The following is a 9,371-nucleotide window of genomic DNA, read 5'->3' as shown; positions in this document are numbered from 1 at the left end:
ACGCCCTACCAATTGCAAATCTGCGGGGTCCTAAAGCCGAAGAACACGATACATTTTAGGACAGATTTCCTTGAACTTGGCTTTGGGCCATATTGAACCAACCTTATTCAAAATGTTCAAAAAATGAATTTAAAAAATAATTATTTCAATATTGATATTTTTGTTGATTGTTGTTGCATGTGAAATAACTTATTGTGCTCTTAATAGGTGCCAAAAAATATAACAAATGTTGTTTCCATTTTTAAAAATTTGGTTTTGATAAACAAAATGGTACTATTTTTAAAGTAGTAAAGTCACATTAAATACAACATACATTAACTTTAGCTCATCCAGTTCCAATTCCAACTGTGTCCTTAATTATTAAATTAAACATTAAATTATACAAATTAAACTTGTAATGGAACTGCACTTCAGTGATACACTCTTAATGTTTGCTGATTGTATGCAGAATTTTTGGCACAGTTGAATATACATTTTCAAATGTACAATACTGTATCTCATCATTTGTTTTAAATGGAAAGTTGGTTCAAATAGGGTGAGATCTTAAGACTATTTTCAGTTTAACAAGAGACTGAAAGAGTGGTCTTAATTAGGAATCTTTTAATTCATCTTTAAAGTTCCACAGCCACATGTTGCTCTCTTGGCATATGAAATATAATTCCATATTATTGTCCTTTGAGGTCTGGTGACCAGTACCCTTTAGTGTGTGCTCTGTGATTTAATAGTTTAGCAGTGCATGATGATGTAGGTTGCAATTTCAATTAAACAAAACAGCATGCAGGTTATTTCCTTGTTCTTTTGCAATATCCAATCAATTTGTACACACTTATCAATGTCAGCTGGGGTATCACACAATACAAGTCTATCATTGCAAAGTGTATTCAAGCATTGTGAAAACACATGGTAATGAATGGTAAACTGGTTTCTATATGGCATTTCAATATTCTGTTCATCCATCAGAGGTTTGCACAAAACAGTGGCCTCTATTGGGATACAATATATAATATAATCATACAATCATTTAAGACCCAGCTGCTTGATAACTACCATTCGAGACACTGCATCCTCTGCAAATTGACGTTGGTTCTAGTTGAATAGAATGTTCTCAGGTTCTTTGTTGTGTTTGACAGAGAGATCCTGTATTTTTATAATCTCTAGTCGGTATTTTTTTCTGCCAGAGTTCAAAGTTCTGTGTTGCATGTTGTGGGGGGCTTTGTGAGGTATGATTGGAATTTCTTTCAGTTTGATAGCTCGCACTGGGGTCGCGCTCTGTTGCTGGTGTTAATGGAGCAGCCAATTGAAAAAATTGCTCACAAGTTATTATTAGAGGTTTATCATTCAAACCATGTTTGGCAGTTAAATTGAACAGTGCCATAGAGCAGGGTAATTACGTTCATTGCTGTACTTCATTTTTCATTGGATTCATGACTAAAGGATCTACATTGTAACAATCTTTAAAAAGATGCCGGCTGCTGGATCAACAATGAAGCAAGGACAAAATTAAATTGCTCATTGAATCCTTTATTGAGCCTCAAGGGGGCAGAAGCTCTAACACAATCACAAGCAACGCACAGTGACATCCAAGGGGAGGACAAGCACACAAAGAGGGCTGTAGAGAGCATAGCCACGACATGAGCATTAACGACTATCTAGACACAGAACACACACAACAGCAAGGAACAAAGAAACATTAACGGCAATTACAAACCATTAACAAAAACCCCAATAAACACACACAGGCAACAATACCTCCCTGTGACACAGGATGGCTGTTGGTGACGTCAGGCCAGGAAGCAAGTAGACAACAGAGTGGTGAGTGAATGAAGAAATGTACCGGTGTATTGAAAAATAATAAGGTTGAACAGATCAAAAACACTTGACAGAAACAAAAATGAACTATGCCCAAAATAAACAGACTAACAAACAGACGGACATGGACATACATACATACATACATACATACATATAACAGACAACATAAAACACAAAACACAAAATACGCACAGGGGCGGGGCACCCTGCTACACTCTCGCTTCCCAGAATCTCTTGCAACAGCTAGACAGCACTGCAGTGTTATAACCTACTTTTGTAATAATATAACCTACTAAGCTATCCAGCTCAGTTTGGAGAAAAGAAAACTAAGATTCTAAAACTAGTGTAAGAGATGCAGAGCAGGGCAAAACATTTTAGAAACCCGGCCCTTAAGGTGATTTTTACCAATTTGTTGCCTCACTTCCTATTTGGCTTGAACAGTACTGCACATTATTGTTAATTATGGCTTTTACCAAGACATGGAGCAATCACTGTTGATTTACCACAGTATATTAGAATTGTATTTTTGCTGTTTTTTTTTTCTTTCATTATTATATTATGGCTTTATACAGAAGTGTATTGCTGCCACCCAAAAAAAAAAAAATTGGTGACAACAAAAAAATGTCAAAAAAATAAATCTTACATACAAAAGTGTATTTAACATTGCCTCTTGTGTGATACTGTGTACTGGTTACAGCTTGAGTTTAACAAGAATGGCAGGTGTCAGAAATAGTTCACTATTATTTCAACCTTGGACTTGGTCATCGAGAAATCTTGGAGTGTTTGAGTAATTTAAATGGAGTTGTGTTTAGCATGAGGACTTTACGAAGGGTCTTAAAATCAAACCAATTGTACCTTCGGAAATTCAAGTCTGATATACTTCAAGTAGCACTGTTCTTGATGTCAGAAATTGGTACACATGGGAAACGACATGTATATAGATTGATGCATCTCAAATGCATTCAACATGGTTTTGTCATAACCCAGACACAGTTAGATGCCTGCTTCAAATATTGGATCCTGAGGGAACTGACTGCATTGTTTACGTCTTCGTATCTACAGCAATCCTGGACTGAATTATTTGTGGTACACAGACTCCTATGATAAAAAAGCCCTAGGGAATATGCATAAATGGAGCAATTGACGGATTTTCACGACAGATCATATGGATGCATGCATATTCCACAAACAGCAATCCTGAAGTAATAGCAGGCTACTTCATTGATGCAGTAGAATCCCAAATGGGCTGCCCGGCACGGATACGATCTGACTTAGGCACTGAGAATGGTTGCGTTGAGCGGATGCGACAATTTCTTAAATTTGACCATACAGACGAATTTGCAAGAAACTGTTACATTTATGGTTCTACTAACCACAATCAACGCATAGAAAGTTGGTGGGCTTTTTTTGAGAAGACAACACGCACAGTTCTGGATGAACCGCTTTCAGTCTCTGAAGGAGACAGACAGCTTTGAAGGCGACTTCCTTGACAAAAGCCTCATACAGTTCTCTTGCTTGAACATCATACAGGAATTTATTTATTTATTTAAACATTTAATTCAAGGGATTTCCTGTCAAACATTGTAAATTAAAACAAATAAAATACTACTACTAATAATAATAATAATAATAATGATGTTTTTTTAAGTGGATTCATTATCCATGTACTGTGTGCATTTTGTGTTAAAATCCATCAGTATGGTGAACATATTAAAATGCTTTTAGAAGCCCTCACTAACTTGTTCATTACAAGTGTAGGCACTACTGCTAGAATGCTGTATGCTATATATGTATGCTGAATATATAAATCGTTTGCAAAGATACATTTCTATATATTTTTTGACCTGTTTATCATCAACTTTGTTTGTATCAAAAAGAACTTCCATTTTAATAAGGTATTTTTTGTTTACGATGAATTGCTGCGATTAGTTAATCTGTGGAATATTCACAGGATTCGATCAACTAGAAATGCAGTTGCACCTGATGGTCGTCCAATCCTATGCACAGCCTTCCACATCTGTATACAACCAGAAATTATTCAAAAGCAATCCCTAACCAGCAGCTTCGTGCCTGTAGAGAGGAGTGCCTTCCCAAGGGACCATACCCCTGTGACGAAACAGTGTTTGAATTATCCTGCTTCATAATGGGTGAGAACAGCTTGGACCAAACCACAAATCCCGATGAAGCTATTGAATTATATTTGTTTTTGAGAAATTATATCCACACATAACTGTAAGTGTACTGTAATGCCTTATTAATTAACTAGTCCTTGCCGTTTCAGGAAGGATGAGACAAAGTAACAAACACAGTCTCCCTAAGATACGTGCATCTTCAAAGCCATCCGCTATTTTAAGCACTGCAAGCCCAGAGGCCCACAGCCCATCTTAACACATTAAGATTTTTTCAATAAGATTATATTAATAATATTTTGCATGCTATTTGTGAGTATTAATGTAAATTATGCTGTATTACAGCAGCTCATGTTTAAGCCCGAGGATATCCAGATGGATGCTATAAACAAATAGTACTGCATGTCTTTCTGTGATAGAGATCAAATGGTTCTTGGCGTTAGATCTCCCTCCTGACATTGAGAGCATTATGTAAAAGGAATAATGTACCCTTAATCCAATGACTCAACAATTTATTCCATAAGGTAGGTGGAAGTTGGTCATTTAGGCAGGGGGCTGAGCTACGGTACCCAAGCTCGATGACTTGGACGGGAGACGACGTGGCATCCGAGGATTGGAGGAAATGATGCGCTTGTTAACCTAGGAGACATGAGCAAGGGTGTAAATAGGGGGCGCAGCGTAAGTGATCTGTACCTTTGTAATTGGTTAGTGTTTTAACCTACAAGGAGTCTTTGCTACTGTATTGTGAACCATGAGTTTTGTCTTGTGTCTGTTAGTGTTTGTTACCTGTTGTCTGTTTTTTAATAGACTACCAGTAGCACGATCCAGAGCTGTAGGGAAAGCCAGCATAAACCCAGACATCACTTTCACCCCTGCATTTGTACGGAGAACTGCAATACACCACGAGCACTTATTCACTCTCACTAAGAACTGTGTTTGTGTTTAGTGTTGGTGTGTTAAACTGGACTTTTGGTTGCGGGTCAAACCCATGGGATTTTACAAACAAAGTGATACACACCGCTGTATTCACGTCCATCATTTATTATTTACAGGTGTTTGCCAAAAAGCTCTGGACATTGCAAAAAATTTCAATAAACACCCTTTCACCTGATAGTAATTGTCCGTGTGATTCTTACCTGCAATGCACCACACTCACCTGTACCCACTCACCACTTTGCCACACTTTCTTACACGCCTAACCCACATCCACCCCATTGATGATTTAAAATAATCAAGAAAGTAATTGGTCAAAATTAAACCTTGCATGGGATCAAAAACACTCTGAGGCTCTCCAAAACTTGGTTTGGAAACCCCAAGTGTATATTTATCATTGTATGGTATTGACACTTAAAATAACATCATCATTAAAAGTTATGTGCATTAGACTGATGGAAACTGTATTAAAACAAAGAAAGAGAGCTATACGAAGTACAATGTCATATGTTTCAATGTGTTTAATGTACACCCAATTAACGCTCTGACTTCAAAATTGGATGAAGTACAGCTACAACAATTTACAATACAATTCACATTCCAATACAACAAAATAAATGCCTTGAAAGGTTAGCTTCAGTAATACAAAGTCAATGTCACATTGCTGGTTGGATACTGGCATGTTATCGCTGATAAACATTTTTAAAAGCACAGGGGTGGCACATAATTGGCCAGGTGCTGCTCAGGGTTGGGAGGGGGGAGTTGGCATTAGATTCCTCAGCTCACCGTGCTTCAGCACCACCCTGTGGTGGACCAGGCAGCTGCGAGACTGGGGCTGGGAGGGGGGAGACCAGCGCCAGTCCTCCAATTGGCACTATGGGCTTCCCTGCCTTGGTTCTGCGCTCATTGGATGGCTGACGTCTTCATCCCCTCTGGACTGGCGCAGGGGGTTGCAGCAGTGAGACGAGCTTAACAGGGTACAATTGGGTATTCCAAATTGGGGAGTAAACTGGAAAATTGGCGAAGAAAAATGGGTAAAAAAAAAAAAAAAAAAAAAAAAAAAAAAAAAAAAAGTTTACATACCCCAATGTATGGAAAGTTGGGGTATAAAACTTTTGACAACAACTGTAGGTGAAGTACAACACTTAAATAATTACACTATATCCATGCTTATATAACCCGATGAAAGAACATCTTCCCATTCATTTCTAAAGTCACATTACAAAGAGTAGGTGGAGGGAAGTTCTACATTGGTCCACATGTATGTGCCACTGGTCGTCAGTCTAGTCCATTTGAATGTTGAAATTTCACAACAATTTTTGACACAGAGATGACCCTTGAGGCTGTGAGAAACTGCAGTAATTTTGCTAATCCATCATTATCCTGGGCCCGGATGAACTGGGTGAGAAATCAAAAGGCTTGGTTCTGTTCCCTAGTTTCTGGCAGTGCTAGGAGGAGGTTGCAGACCTTCCTTGTTGGTTTCAATTCACTATACAAGGTCTTGATGGCATTCACGTTCAGGAATTTGTTGCAGAGTCCCTCTCTCACTATGACACATTGCTTCAAGAGCATAGCTACTCTTTTGAATCAGGCATTTGTGGGCCATCTGCAAGACTACAAGTCACACCTTCTCCATTTGCTGAATTGAATGGCAACCCTTCCGGTCAAAGATATCTTCAAAAACCTCCTTGCATCATCAGACAACTGACCACTCATGGCTGACTGTAGTACCTGTCTGTCACTGTTGCTAAGTTAGAATCAAGGAGCTTTTCTGGCACGATAGCCTCTTCGCCAAACAAAAGAGCTATGAAAAAAGCTGGAAGACTTTATGATCACTGAATCCTTTCACGACAATACAGCCCACAGCTTGCCACTCTTCAAGTCCATATTCTGGACAATAAGCAGGCACACAGACATCTTCACCACCTGCTGATGTACAAAAGAAAGAATTCCAAAATTCTGTAAATGCCTCCCAAGACACCCCTGCAGCATCTGATCCCGCTTCATCTACAAATGCAACTTTAATAGGAATTTGAATGATATCAGCCTTGAATATAGCTATCATTTCCTTCTGTATATTTATCCGGTGTAGTTGGACAGTGGTACAATGTACCTCTGATTCATCGGCAAGTGACTTTTGCAGGAAGACTGGGAAAACAGACTCTGGCTCAACAGTAGATGCGGATAGTTCATTATGGGCAGCAGACACAAGCAGCTCATGTTGACTGGCTTGTAAAGGTTCCTCCAGGTGAATGATTGTTGGGTGCTGTTCCTGTTCATGTGATGTTTGTTGGTGAGACGCTCCTTGAGGATTTCAGACTCAGATAAGTCCTGCTGGATGTTTGCATTGGAAATGAGGATTTGGTCTTCAGCAAAAACAACTGTTTCATGAACCATACTGACTGGAACAGATGCATCGACCAGTAATGTATCATCTAGTATCCATGAAACATAAATGTCAGCACGTTTTCCAAACTGAATTGTGTCATCGCTTGAGTCGTCATCACTCACAGTAAGATACCATGGGCATGCTACTCGAGTGCTGGGTGAATTTAGCTCATCCTCTGCTGTGTTGGGAAAATCTGAATTGTTCTCTAGCCGCTGTGCTGTCGTTCTGGGTGAGTTTAGCTTGTATTCTGGCAGATGTGATGTTGTCCTGGATGAATTTAGGTCATCTTCTTGCCACACTGTTGGAATGGTTGGAGAACTCTGTATTGCTTTGTGGCATTTTTTTGTTTGTGGTTGGCTTTTAGTTTTTACTGATCTGTCCTTTAATTATAAGTAGAATTTGACACAACCCATATGTTTTCACATATCTCATTCACATTCATCTGCTCTGGTAGTGGTGTTCCTTTATAATCACAAAGTTCAATGTCAACATCTAGATTTCCTTGGGGGGGATGTACCATTTGGTTAAATACAGATTTTTTACAATTTGCAATAAAGCATCTTTATCCACCAGAAGAGGACGTGTGCCACCACCAAATAGATCAATTAAAAAAAATATTCAGCGAAAAAAGGCACTTTACAGAGCATTAAAAAAGGACCAAAAAGAAAGTACACAGAAAGAGTACATGGAACTGCAAACACAAGTCAAAAAGGAAGTTAGAAAGGCCAAGAGAGAAATAGAAATTAACATTGCTAAGGGGGCTAAAACCAATTCCAAAATGTTTTTCCACTATTACAACAGCAAGAGAACATTCAAAGAGGAGATTAAATGTTAAGAGATATAAATGGCAAAATCATAGATGAAGAAAAAAAAATAGCACATATTAAATGATTACTTTTCACAAGTTTTTACAAAGGAAGATACGGACAACATGCCCCACATGTTATCCAGTTCCTATTCAGTTTTAAATAACTTTAGCATAACCAAGGCAGAAGTGTTAAAGGGACTAGGAGCTCTTAAAATAAAGAAATCCCCTGGGCTGGATGAGATCCTCCCAATAGTACTCAAAGAAATGAAAGTAGTTATTTACAAACCGCTAACCAAGATCATGCAGCAGTCTCTTGACACAGGGGTGGTACCGACAGACTGGAAAATTGCAAACGTAATATCGATCCACAAAAAGGGAAACAAAACTGAACCAGGTAACTACAGACCAGTAAGCCTGACTTCTATTATATGCAAACTTATGGAAACTATAATAAGATCCAAAATGGAAAATTACCTATATGGTAACAAGGTCCTGGGAGACAGTCAACATGGTTTTAGGAAAGGGAGATCGTGTCTAACTAACTTGCTTGATTTTTTTGAGGATGCATGTGATGAGTCAAAGGGGTTTCGGTCTGTGATTCAGCCTCCCGACAGTAGGTGGCATCAAACCAACTCGGGATTTCCCTTACCAAGATCTCGTGACCATGGCAAAAGTCATCTTTTGAGGGGCGGCACCTTGGTGAGGGGCGGAAGTACGAGTATGTAACTTCCAGCCACTGGAGTCAAGTGAAGGAGAAGGACACGTGTCGGTTGGGGATTGGTGTGCCACTGACTACAGAGGCGGGACATTACATACTAAAGGGAACGTACTACTGTGTTCGGGGTTGGTCCGAAAGTAAAGTAGGAGGAGTAACGGGTGGAGGGAGAGTCTGGTTTTGTGCAGCGGGATTTTTGAAACACTAACATTTCTTTTGTCTTTTTTTTGTTTATGTATGGTCACCACGAAGACAAATTAAAGACGAGTCATCACAGTTTGTTTTGGATTCCACCCCTGCACTCCTTCCCTCACACCATTTTGTTTTTCGTTTGTTATTTAATCCTTTTGTTGTGTATAGAAAATAAAAATAAATTATTTTATTTCTGTACACATAAATTACTGTCTGGACATTCCATTTAATACACTCTCGCCTCACACGTGGTGTCAGAAGTGGGATTGGATCCAGCTACAGTTTTGACAATGTTTAGGGAGCAGGAGGAGAAGCGAGAGGAGAGAGAGACACGGCACCTGGAACAGCTCGCCCAGTTCTTGGGACAGCTGGTAGAAAAACTATCAATATCAA

This window comes from Polyodon spathula, chromosome 4 (assembly GCF_017654505.1).
Source record: "Polyodon spathula isolate WHYD16114869_AA chromosome 4, ASM1765450v1, whole genome shotgun sequence".
Taxonomy (NCBI): domain Eukaryota; kingdom Metazoa; phylum Chordata; class Actinopteri; order Acipenseriformes; family Polyodontidae; genus Polyodon; species Polyodon spathula.
Note: the sequence above shows the minus strand (reverse complement) of the source record.